General features: G+C 37.8%; 1 pseudogene; it reads right to left on the bottom strand.

Annotated features, from left to right (window-relative positions):
• Positions 1-7,835: 7,835 nt before the first annotated feature.
• Positions 7,836-9,190, bottom strand: LOC122147848 (annotated as a pseudogene).
• Positions 9,191-12,418: the final 3,228 nt, after the last annotated feature.

Raw genomic sequence — 12,418 nt, 5'->3', positions numbered from 1 at the left:
CGTAAGCCAAACTAATTAGATTTTACAATGCTGCATTGTTGCCCTCTGCCACAGCTGAAGAGGAGTTTGCCCCTTGAGTTGAAAGACTATGCTTCTGAAATTCAGTAGCATTCTTTGAATTCATGGCAAATTAATATAATGAAGGCCAAATAATTGGAGCTTATTAAGTATATTTAACATATCCTCCATAAAGTCAAAAAGATTAAGAAAATTAAATTTCACTATTCTATTTATAGGATATTTATGGGAAAAATTTATATTTTTCCCATAACATGTCAATTCTTTGATTATTCACTGATCTGCCAGTTCCTCCCTCTCCTGTGAAGCACAAAACAGGTGACACTAGTGGCTTGAGAGTGGTTAAAGAGGAAGTTATAGAACCCCCATCCCCCTTACATACCTACATATGAGTGAGAATGTAGGTATGTAAGAGTGTGTGAAAGTGTAAATATATGTGAGTAAAAGTCAGAATATATATAAGCATATACAGTACAAACATGTATGTGAAAGGAGAATGTGTGTGTCAGAAACTAAAATATATGTATGTGAAAGGAGAATGTGAGTGTGGTCCTGTGGTTCAGTGGTAGAGCATTGTGTTAGCAGCGCAAAAGGTCATGGGTCATTTCCCAGGGAACACACATACTGGTAAAAAAAAAAAAAAATGTATAGCCTGAATGCAATGTAAGTCGCTTTATATAAAAGTGTCTCCTAAATGCATAAATGTGCGTGAGAGTGCTAGAATGAATTGTGGCCCATACAGAGTCTCTCAGAGTAAAACCAATGGAAATAGTTTCTGCATCCAACCAAGTGTGAAGTCTAAACCAGGGCTGTCTTCATATCACAGTTATTGTGGCCATAAGAATTCAGGATATCGATATATTGTGATATCTATAGAAACCTTGGGGGGGGGGGGAGATATGTCAAATTATTTATTACTTTGTTTACTGATTTTTCTTTTTCACCCAATGAACATAAGGATACTGATAAACGCAGGGCACAAGACTCTGGCTTTCTCCGTCTTCTCTGAAGCTCCTATGAAATAACAAGAGAGAAAATACTGTCAAGTTCAACAGTATGATGAATAAATATTAATGGTAACACTTTACAATAAGATGTCATTTGTTAACATAATGTTTAACTAACATGAATGAACAATGAACAACACATTTATTACACAATTTATTCATCTTTGTTAATGTTAATAAAAATATTGTTCATTGTTCATGTTAGTTCACAGTGCATTAATGTTACAAAAACAACTTGTGATTTTAATAATGCATCAGTAAATGCTGAAATTAACATGATTAAGATTAATAAATGCTGTGGAAATATTGTTCATTATATTTGTTATCTATATATGTTAACTAATGTAATTAAATAATGTTAACTAATGAACCTTATTGAGAACGAAAGCAGATGAGGCATTAAGGCATTGCACTGCGACCAAACTTAACATTTTACAAGTTTAATGTAGTAATGTGGTCGCTCAGTTTTTCAAGATCAGTTTTAATTGTGTAATGTAATAATAATTATAGAGAAATAAAGTGTTATACGCACAGGCTGTATGATTGCAAAACAAATAAGACGAGTAATAAAAACGCGGTACTTATTAAAATAATCACCCTTTACTTAAATAGATGAACACAGAAAACTGCTGTTAACAGGTTAATATAATGTTTCCCATTCTATGACTAGTAAAATAATGTTAACTTACTCTGCCGAACACGGCTCTCCTCGGAGTAGCTGCGAGCACTGCGTCGTCGTCTTGTGTGACAGGTGTCAGCGTTAAGGCAAAATACTGCCACCTGGGAGCTCAACCAGGTACTGGTGCTGGAGTTATGTACATGTGGTGTTATCATAAGAGAACTTGTTCATTTAAAATAATAATGCGGTATATCGTCACACACTAAATTAACATGATATTGATAATTGTTGCTTTGAATATCACGGTTATCGTCAATACCACTATATCATCGAAACCCTAGTCTAAATCAGACTGTATAAAAACATGGACGTAGTGTCCGTGACGTCACCCGTAGACTCCTGAAGAGCGTTTTTGAAGCTCAAAGTGTGCAGAGCGGGCGGTCGCCATCTTGGCAGCGCGTCACCATGCGACTCTCCCGTATAATTGAAAATAGGCAAAAAGACAGGAGCTGTTTGCTGACACCCACCTAGCTCGACGGAATTGTCAGCAGCGGCAATCCCCCTGTCACTCAAGTGGCCACGCCCTTAATTATACAGAACTTTAAGGCTTAATATAATTTAAACGGATAGTTATAAAAAAATTCACCGCCCTCACAGTTGTCATGAAGGGGCAAATTAGCTATATAGACCAAAATCATTTTTTGCACCAGGCTGTAAACACTTTTTTCTGCTGTGAAGTTGGGCATTTTAACATGGGGAGTCTATGGGATTGACTCCCTTTTGCAGCCAGCCTCAAGCGGCCAGTCGATGAATTACAGTTTTAATCACTTCCTTGTTGGCTTCACGAGAGAGAGCCCAAGTAGGGCCAAGTAGGGCTCGCTGCAGCCTGCGGTGGACATATTAGAAGCAGGATGTGGGTGGGAAAAAACTCTGCTGTCTCCTGTGTGTATCAAGTCGTCACCTCATGTGATTTCCCCATCCCCGTACCTGGAAACCCGGAAGTATGTTGAAGCAATTTATGGAAGTTTAATGGGATCTAAATAAAATAATATTGTCCTTCGTTTTACTAATACAGTTAATTTGTTTTATTTATCCATGTACGTGGAAAAATGGCACAACTTAATCTAATATATATTTAATATGTCTAATATACGGAGCTGGTTTCGTCATAAACAGCTCCTAAAACGCTTATGTTGATTAAAGTAGGCTAATTGTCATTAAACTTTTAAACTTTACCTTTTATTTATGTAATGAGATAAATTACATTTATTAAAAAACGATTTTTACCGACCCAAGGCAAAATTGAAATGCATCAAATTAAAGGGGACAATAGATTTTGGTATTATAAAATATCCAAAATATTGTAAAAGTTGGTATTGTATAATTGTCATTTAATTTTCTAAAGATTCCACTTATCATAAAGTGTTAACATTTGAATGATAGAATACAGTTCCCCATTCAGTAGGCTACACATACTTAGGCGAATAAAGATTGCATTGATAATTATATAGTAACATGACATTGACCTTCAGGCCTTGTTCATCACAACTTGGTATGAAACATGTCCAGGTCCTCCACATACTTAAAGATGAATGAAAAAGGCATCCATTGTTTCATTGGGTATTTTTATATTTATTATTTTACAAAAATAATTACATGTACAATTTTACAAAAAAATAAATAAAATAAATAACATACACCACCAGTCAAACGTTTTTGAACAGTAAGATTTTTATTATTTTTTAAAGTCTCTTGTGCTCCACAAACCAGCATTTTGGATCCAAAAACACAGCAAAAACAGTAATGTGAAATATTTTTATAATTTACAAAGAACTGCTTTCTATTTGATGTATTGTAACAATGCGTTTATTCCTGTGATCAAAGCTGAATTTCTCATCATTACTCAGTCTTCAGTGTATTAACATATAATAATAGCATCAAATCAGCATATTGAATATTTCTGGAGTAAGTCACCTTTGAAATCACCGGAACATTTCATTTTAATAGAAATATAGAAAATTGTTATTTTAAATAGCAAAATATTATACAAATATTTTAAAATTGGACTGTTTTTCCTGTACTTCGGATTAAATAAATGCAGGCTTGATGAGCAGAAGAGATTTCTTTAAAAAAATTAAAAAATCTCACTGTTCAAAAACTTTTGACTGGTTGTGTTTAACAAAAGGGTATGCTTCAAATATTATAAAGTCTGAGCAGCTGAATGAGCAGCTGAATGAGCAGCTGAATGATCAGATAAACAGTTCTTGACATGCAGTACACACACATACATACATAGACTACACAGAGAGATTCCTTGCTTTAATATATCCTCCGATTCTCCCTCCAGGTAGTCTTTGATGGCCCTGTCACCTCCCCTCCTTGCAAACCCACATGACTCTGTACCACGCTGGACATGTCCCTTCAAAACTCCACTGTATGTCGTTTTGTCGCCCCTGTGAAAAATAGAAATACATACTTTTGTGGTTATATGTGTCAACTAAAAAAATTATTTCCCTCACATTCTACATAAACCTATTTATGATTTTAAAACCACAAAAAGCAATCAATATCTAAAGAAAGCTCTCACCATACCTCCATGAACCACTGCATGGCTTATGTGGTCCTTCAAGTGAACTGTAACAAGTACTTTTCTTTACTGGTGAACCTGCAGCAGACCCGGCGTGGGGTCGCCCTGGTTGATAACTGCCCTTCATCAGCTTTGACTGAAAATGTGCAATAAGTACATATGTGGTGAGAGGGATGAAGTGCGTGTGTCTCTGAGTGGGGTGCGATGAGTGTTATGTGTGGGGGGAAATGGTATAAATAAATAATTGCACCATCTGATTCATAACTGATTTTTATGGTTGTTAAGGGACTTGTGCATTCTATCTATCTATCTATCTAGCGATCTATCTGTCTCTCTTTTCTATCTTACCATGTATGTATGTATATATGTATGTATTTGTGTGTGTGTGTGTGTGTGTACGCATGCATGCCACGAATACATACGTACATATATACATACATGTGTGGATAAAAACACTCATCTCACCCCCCACCCCCAAACACATACACACATACACACACACGCACGCACGCACTGCCACGCGCGCAACGCACGCACACCACACACACACACACACACCACACACAACACACACACATACATATCTACGTATATTTTTTGCGATCACTAAACGTGCCTGAGTTTAAGTTTAAACTTAAAAATACTTACTGTTGTTTATGGCACATGCCACACAAGTACCGGGAAACATTCTTAAAGTTGTCAAACGTGTTTACGTGTTGGTAAAGACCAAAGATATTTTTTTTTACTGTACCCACACAGGCAAAAAACCGCTTCCTGTTTTGGCAAACAATACCAAATGATCTTCTTATTCGATGCGTCATCTTGTTTCAAAATTAATGAGAATGTGACGTATTTTGACAGGGGCTTGCGTCTGTGACGTTACACGTGTGTTTGGGCCGGTTGGATGTCCACCGCCGGCTCCGCGAGACGCTCCGTGCGCTCCTGGTTGCCGCTCGGTCTAAACACATCCTGTCTCTCCTGAGTAAATAGGGATTCAGGATTTTTGGGGGGGGAAATTGTTGTTGGGGTTTGCGCTCCTGGTTGCCGCTCGGTACAGGATTTGGTATGCAATTTTAACGGACAAGATCAACCAAAATTTCATATTGGTTTCCAAAACCGTCATAATATGGTATTTTTAACCTGTTTAATATTTTATTGTTTTGTTTTGAATTTTTTTTTATTTGTTTTGTAAGGTTTTTTTCATGTAATATTTAGGTGTTGTTCTGAAATTTATTTACATAGGATTTATTTTTAATGTTTTTTTGTATGTAATATAAGGTAATATAATAATGTCAAATCTTCTGTAATGAAGCCAAATTTGACATTTAGAACTGCATGTAGAAAGATTTACTGTGAATTAAAGACTCATGTTTTGGACTGTTCTTCACAAAAGTGGACTGTTCTTCACAAAATGCTACTGTGTGACTTTTAGGGGTTGCACAGACTAATTGACTTGTATATTTAAGTTTTATGCCTTTGAGTCTTTTAGTTTTTGGCTTTGTTTCGTCTAGTTTTTTTTCTTGCTGAGCAAAACTTTTCTCCATTGAGCGGCCATTTCGGGCACCTGAGCAAAAACTGACTCTTTAAGCTTTAAGCTTGACGTCCAACATTCATCTTTAAACCCGGTAAGGTGCACACACAATGATGTGTTTGATTTTTAACTTTATTTTGCTATATTTTGTTTGTTTTTTGTTGTATCTAGATTACTTTATTTTTTGTGTAATACACTGCCTTTCAAAAGTTTAGGATCAGTAAAGATTTTTAAAGAAGTTACTTATGCTCATCAAGGCTGTAGCCTATCTATTTGATAAGAAATACTGAGTATTATTTCAAAAAATAATATTGTTGAATATTAAATTTGAAATAATACTTTCTATATTTAATATACTTTAAAATATTTAATTCCTGTGATGCAAAGCGAATTTTCAGTATCATTACTCCGTCTTCAGGTCACATGATCCTCAGAAATCATTCTAATATGCTGATACAGCGACTGTAGCTAAATGTCTCTGAATTTTGTTACCATTCTGTGCCCATCATCTGCTATTTCCAGCACTTAATCAAGCCACTCTTTTTCAATACATGATGACATGTCATTGCATTTGCGTTTCCACTGAGCGCACCACAAACATTGAAGTATTTGGTTTCTACAGCGACTCATTTAGCGCACATCATTCTCTTTCTATGAAACCTGTAAACCGGATTCACCAGTTCTAAACCAATAATGACATCAACTTTATAGCGGTTTGCCCGAGCATTGCGATTCATTCGCTTTTACCAGAATTCAATCAAATGACTTTCCCAACTCATTTTTTTGTGTGTGCGCGGCACATTATTTCTTCTGCATTGCCACATGCACGCGCAGCTTAGAGGGAACATTGGTCGCTGGTGCTATAGAGGGCGCAACAGGATAAGAAATCTTTGAAGGACTTCCACATTTACACTCCGTTTCCGAACAGTTAAAATTACAAATAAATGCATACTCTTAAAGCGCTCCACAAGACATGTGTGATTATATTACTGGATGCTCAAAATTGAATGCAAGAATGCATGTTTTAAACACCCTATTGTACAGGTAAATTAATAGTCCTTCTAATCTAATGTGCTGCTGCATTGTAACGCACGCACATAGGCTTCAGACAGTAGCTTGTACATCACACGCTGATCTCACGCACACAGAAACATTCAGCGCGGAAATGTATTGTCAACATTGTTCTGTGATTTCTCAATAAAATAGCTTAGAAACTGAAAAGTTTAAGCATATATTTCTTAATAACTAAATCCCACAGCTTCACTACTATTAGAGAGACACTGCCAGGGTTGAATTAATTCACACATGCAATCGCTCTCACCAATGCATTAATATGAATGTAATCTTTACTATGCTACTTTATCTGTATCTGATTTAGAACAAGCAGAAATCTGTGAGAAATATAACGACCCAAAGACAAAAAAAATAAAAAAACTGATAAAATTAGCCGTTATATTAGCAATAGCCACGTGGGCAGCGCTGTGACATATGTCATAGCTGTGCAAAAGATGTTTGAGTCTCAGCTCTAGACATATTTGTTCACTAATGATGTTATCAGTGACTAGTCGACTTCAACTGACTTTCATCACATAAAAGTTGACTTTAAAAAATCAGAAGTCGTTCAACCCCTAGAAGACATATGGACTAAATTTACATTTTGGAGCTTGCCACCATCAGTTCTTGTTCCCTTTTAATGCACAGAAAATAATGTCTTGGATAGTCTTCAAATTTCACCATTTATATTCCATAGAAGGAAGTACACAAAAATATATGGTTCTATGAAGAACCTTTAATATCCTCGGAATGTGAATATAACACAAAAAGTTCTTTATAGTGGAAAAGGTTTTTTAAATGTTTTTTACAATAAGGAAGAAAAAAAAGGTTATTTTTAGAACTGTTCACTGAAAGGTTCATCTGGGAAACTAAAATGGTTCTTGGAAATGGCATTTCGGATATGTAAAAAAAAAAAAAAAAAACCTTTTGCAACATTTATTTTTTTAAAGTGAAAGATTTAAAATTAGATTAGGGTTGAAATATTATATCAGAATTTATATTTATAGGTGAACTCTCTAGTTAAGGGTTGACTTTTCATCAGTAAATGGTATTGGCAGCTGTGGTAGAAGGTTTTTTTTTTTTTTTTTGTTGGAAAACCCCACGTTGTTGTGACGTTCTTCCATTCCATTTATTCATACTGCACTTTCGCATGCAAGTAAACCACAGCTAGTGGTAGCATGTGGTTTTGAAATGAAAATATCTTTTCCATCTTGCATATGGCCAATGCTCATTTCCTCTGTTAGTCTTGATCTTACAGATTGCTGATACTCAGCCCAATGCCTGTTGAAGGCCTCTTGTTTTCACAGTTTAGAGATGGCATCTTCTGCAAAAGCAACTCTCTAAATGTCCTGCACATGAAAAAGTAAATGACAGGATCCAGACACACATTAAGGGCAGTAAGGAAGAGCGTAGCTTCTTTCACCTGGAAGAGAAAGAAACAGTTGTGGGAGCTAAAATCAGCCTTGGGCATTTGGCTTAGTGTGTAGGGCACACGACAAACATGGTAGGGAACAAAGCAGAAGACAAACACAGCCAACAAGCTAAAGATGCTTCGATTTGACCGCCGCCCCGCCTTGCTGCTGTCCTGTTGAACTCGTTTGTAAGAGCGGTACACATGACAGGTGATGGAGGTGTAGCAAAACACCATCAGCAGGAAAGCCACCCAGAAGATTCCAACGGTGAAGTGGGCTGAAATTTCATGCCAGCGCTGACCCAGGTCACTCTTGATGGCCATGCAGGAGAAATCCTTAGGCATGGGCTGGTTGGATAAAATGGAGTTTGGCAGCATGAAGAACATCATGATGCCCCAAGTTAGCAGTGCGAGAGCCCTCGCTACCGGAATGCGCTGCAGAAATGAAGACATGGCAGAGGTGCTGCGGACGATTTTTAAAGTAACGTTCCAAGCTGATGAGGCTCATGAAGGTTATTCCTGTGTACATGCTGAGGTAGAAAAGCACAGCAGTGTAGCGGCAAACTATCAGCTTCAAATGCAAGCCACCATAACCAAGGTAGTCCACCACACGCCACGGGTAGGTAAACAGCATCAGAACGTCTGCCACCACCATGTTTTTTAGGTAAACTACTAAGGATGAGGAGCTGGGAACCCTGAAGAAGATCCAAGCGGCGAGTCCGTTGAGAATGAAGGCACACGTGCAGATGATGGTGTAGAGTATAGGCAGAACATGTTGTGTGAACACGTTGCTGACATCCGTACAGTTTTTCGATTCAGTCTGTGTAGTATTGATGTAGTCCATATCTAAAATAGAAAATAACCATTAGCTCTGATGATCAGGAAATATTGTGACACGAAATTAATGTTTTAACTTCTGCTATGCGTTTTTGCTTATGTTCAGAAATTAAAAGTGCCGCTTATGCCACTTTTATGAATAATCTTTGTACAGTCTTTTTCCATATATGCTTTTATTTCTACTTCAGATTCTCTATGACAAAACTCTGATTAAATTTTTTTGTACTTTGTCTATCCCAGGAAAATACCAACCTGTACTTTGTGAAAACCTACACTTTAGCATACTTTAAAAAGAGTATTATGGAAAAATATACTTTAAAAGAATATACTTAGGTGTGAATTGAATGTAATGATTTCAGACTCCTAATTACATGTTAATTGCCATTACATGCAGCAACATGTCCTCCAACCAATACGCCTGCATAGGTCATTTGTCAAAATCCCTGAAATATGACCCATCAGAGAGTATACTACAATTCAGCCCCTATCGGCAACAGGACACTTTCATATTAATGCATTGTACGCTTTTATCTGACACATACTTTGGGCTCCCTTTCAGTCGGTCACTCTCGACATCACATCGGTGATGACCAACGAATTGGCATCTCGCCAGAGAGACCAATCCACTTTGAGTGCAACTAAACAAGCCAATGCACATTGGCATGCGATTATTGCATCCAGCTGCCGCTGATCACAGAGAATGTCTGGCTCGTGTGGAATCCTCTGCTGCATCCTGATTCTTCAAGGGTGGACGAGTGGTTTCTCAGTGGAGGTCGTGCTGGTTCTCAGCACACCCCTCCAGTGCCATTCTTCCCGGAGATGTATGAGGAGCTTACAAGTTTGTTGAAGGCACCTTTTACTGCCCGAAACCAATCTTGTAGTTCCTCCGCTCTCACCACCCTCATTGGTGGAGCCACTTTGGGGTAGATGGGCATTCCATCAGTGGTGCCATGCAACTGTGTCCAACAGCCGCTTCCACTTTGCGGGGTGACCCTTGTCTCCCCTCACGGGCCTGTAGGTATTCGTCAGGTCTAATTGAGGAGGACCAGGTGGAGAATCTTTTGTTTCGTTTTTGTTCCGCTGCTGGCCCAGCAGCCAGCGGTACCCAAAACTTAAACAATAAGAGAGCAGTTTCCTCAGTCTCTGGGTCTCAAAAGGAGGAGAATTGCGAACTGTGCATCACTGGGTCACTTCCCTCCTCCTCTCTCACCAGCGGGCAGCTCCCTCGTTGTGGAACCAGGTATGGGCTGTAGGATTCAAGTCCCCGCTTCATGTCGTCAGATGTAGGGCTGTCACAAGCCTCAAGCCGGGACCCTGTGTTTTCTCCCGCAAGCAGAGGAATCAGGTGAGTGTTAAACTTCACACCCAGGACTCTGCCCTCTGTAGTCACAGGCCTCGGGTCGAATCCCTGTGTTCCACCACGCTGCCCCACCATGGGTATGTTGGTGGATCCATTGGTTCCTCTGGAACGGTCTCTCGGAGCCTGGTTAGCGCTCCCCAGTCCATCTCGATGGCTTCTGCGGACCATCAGACTCGGCTATGCGATTCAGTTCGCCCGGCATCCCCCCAAGTTCAAGGGCATCCAGTTCACTTCAGTCAAAGCTGTCGTTGCCCTTGTCTTGCATGCGGAAATCACAGTCCTGCTGGTGAAGGGCACGATAGAGCCCTTCCCTCCAGCCAATATGAGGTCAGGGTTTTACAGCCCTTACTTCATTGTGCCCATAAAAGGCACTGGGTTTTGACTGATCTTGAATCTGAGAGTTTTTTTGAACCGTGCTTTGCACAAGCTGCCGTTTAAGATGTTGATGCAGAAATGTATTTTCGAGTGCATCAGTCCCCAAGATTGGTTTACAGTGATTGACCTGAAGGACGCGTACTTTTATGTCTCGATCCTCCAGCGGCACAGGCCATTCCTGCGGTTCGCATTTGAGGGTCAGACATATCAGTAAAAGGTCCTTCCCTTCTGGCTGTACTTGTCGCCTCGCATCTTCACCAAAGTTGTAGAAGCAGCTCTTGTTCCTTTGAGAGAACAGGGGGTGCGCATTCTCAACTATCTAAATGACTGGCTCATACTCGCACAGTCTCACGATCAGTTGTGCGCACACAAGGACCTGGTGCTCAGGCACCTCAGCCCATTGGGTCGTCGGGCCTGTTATTTAACGGCACAATTCACTGCAATTAGTATGTACTTTAAAATAAACTTTTAATTTGGTATTACAAAGTGCATTTTATTTTAGTAATATTATCCACAAGTAGTGTATACTTTAAAAATGTAAGTACACTACAGGTGCACATTCAATACAATACAATAAAGTCTCTAACATTCTGTCTAATGTCTTTTAGTGTTTTTATATTTTGTTATTTCTATGGAAACTATTACATTTCTTTTATATCTGCTGCCTGTATTTCAGATTTAACCAAAATGACCATTTGAATATCTTTAGCCATATCATAGTGCTATTTGTATTCAGTGAAAATTGTAAATCCCTCAAACTAATTTTCTCATATCCTGATATTAGAAAAAAATTAAATAAAAATAAAAATTATATATATATATATATATATATATATATATATATATATATATATATATATATATATATATATAAACAGTTTGATGATATATTATATATATAAACAGTTTATGATATATATATATATATATATATATATATATATTGCAATTAATTACAAAGTTTCCATGATAAAAAGAAACTTACTTGAAGAGTTGAGTCAGCTTGTATCATGACAGAAAATAAGAAGAACCATGTTAGACGACCCCTTGTGGTTACTCCACAATGATGGGGGCGTTGACTTTGAGACAGGAGCTGTCTCAGTGGCTGGGTTTGTCTTGTGGGTGAACACTTGCACCACAGCTGCAGAAGTTTCAGAACCACAGCCACAGAACCAGAAGTGAGGGGCGGAGATATTGACAATGAGAGAGCACAGTGAGTAGCCTGTAAAGTTTTTCCTATAATATGTTTAATAATTATTGTATTTATTACGTTAAGCATTTATCCATAATGTGTGCTTGGCTTTATTATCATATTGAAGCTTGAATTTGTTGTCATACTTTATAGTATAATATAACTTTTTTTCTGTGGATGTTTAGATTAATTTTCAGATGCATGTTGTAAATGGGCCTTGCAGTGAAGTTTTGAACATGTTTATTATTCATAAAAATAAATAAGTTTGCTTTAATTCCCCTCTGTTATATGCACTGTAAAAAATATTCACTTTATTTACTCAATAAAATTGTTTAAAATTTTATATCCAATATTATTAATTAAATTTAACAAATTAGAATTAATTAGAAATAATCAAATTAGATGCTTACAAGCAACCATTTCAAAAT

This window comes from Cyprinus carpio, chromosome A15 (genome assembly GCF_018340385.1).
Source record: "Cyprinus carpio isolate SPL01 chromosome A15, ASM1834038v1, whole genome shotgun sequence".
Taxonomy (NCBI): Eukaryota; Metazoa; Chordata; class Actinopteri; order Cypriniformes; family Cyprinidae; genus Cyprinus; species Cyprinus carpio.
The sequence above is the reverse complement of the archived record's forward strand: the minus strand, read 5'-3'. Positions and strand labels throughout refer to the sequence as shown.